Raw genomic sequence first — 1,215 nt, 5'->3', positions numbered from 1 at the left:
TTCTCAAATAATTATGGACAATTTAGAGTTATGAGGGATGCAAAGCTAATCTAGAGATACCCAAGATTAAACATTAAATGGCTGTAAATGAACAAAATGAGCAGCCATAGGCTCCATAAGGTTAGGTCATGGATTAAGGACTTCATTATGTCAATGAATGTCCTCACAACTATAGTAAAACATGACTGTGTGTGCGCATGTGCACTAGCACTTGGCATTATTCACACTGTGGGGACTGGAGCCTGTTTACACACTCACACTGTGAGGACTCAACCCTCCATGTGGGGGCCACGGGGTGAATTTATTTGAGGTTTACTATGGGGTTGGGTTAGTGTGGTGGTTATGATTAAATGATGCAAGTCAATGAAAAGACTCCTTGGGGAGTGAAAACAAATGTGCCTATGTGAGAGAGAGAGAGTGCACACCTGATATTACTCACATTGTGGGGACCAAAATGTGTTTACACACTCGGATTATGAGGAGCCGGCCTTCCCGCATTTTAGGGTGATGTCTTCGTTTGTGTTTAGGCTGAGATTAGGCCTAGATTATGGTAAAGTAAGGGTGTGTCTGTCAGGTTTTGTCGGCTGCACCTGCCTCTTTGGTCTCCCTTTCTTTCTTCGTCTGTCTCTCTTCACTCCACTTTGCACACATTTCTTAATCAGTACCAGCTGCATTCACTTAGTCTTTCACTCTATTTAAACTCAGCTCACATACCTTTCAATTGCAAGTTCGTCGCTACTCTCTTGCCCGTTTTTTTTTAAACTATAATATCCCTTTAGTGTGTTTTTTGGGTTTTACCTGCCTACCTCCCGTTTCCTCGTCCTGGCATCATGTTCCTCCTATCACCGCCGCCACGAGCAGCCTTCCCCGGACCATACTCCTCACCGCACTTCCAGCCTCCACCAGCCCAGGTCGATGCACAGTCCTTCACCGTCAACAACTGCGTCTCCTCAACCTGTTTCCACCTCCACCGACCAGCCAGTGAGTGACCTTTTCTTGTTTCCGCAGCTCGGCCCATTGACTCTCATACCCCAGATTGACTGTCACCGTGCTGGTTGGCACCAGGTTGCATAGACTATATTTTCCCTTCTCTGTTACACCTGCTGCACTTCTATATACTGTATAGAAGAAAGAAAGTATACTGTATAGCACCCATTAAATCCTCTTGCACCGAAGTCAGCCATCTGGGTCCGTTCTTTATTCGCTCACTCGCCT

The sequence above is a fragment of the Monopterus albus genome, unplaced genomic scaffold (assembly GCF_001952655.1).
Source record: "Monopterus albus unplaced genomic scaffold, M_albus_1.0 scaffold250.1, whole genome shotgun sequence".
In the NCBI taxonomy this organism is placed as follows: domain Eukaryota; kingdom Metazoa; phylum Chordata; class Actinopteri; order Synbranchiformes; family Synbranchidae; genus Monopterus; species Monopterus albus.
The sequence above is the reverse complement of the archived record's forward strand: the minus strand, read 5'-3'. Positions refer to the sequence as shown.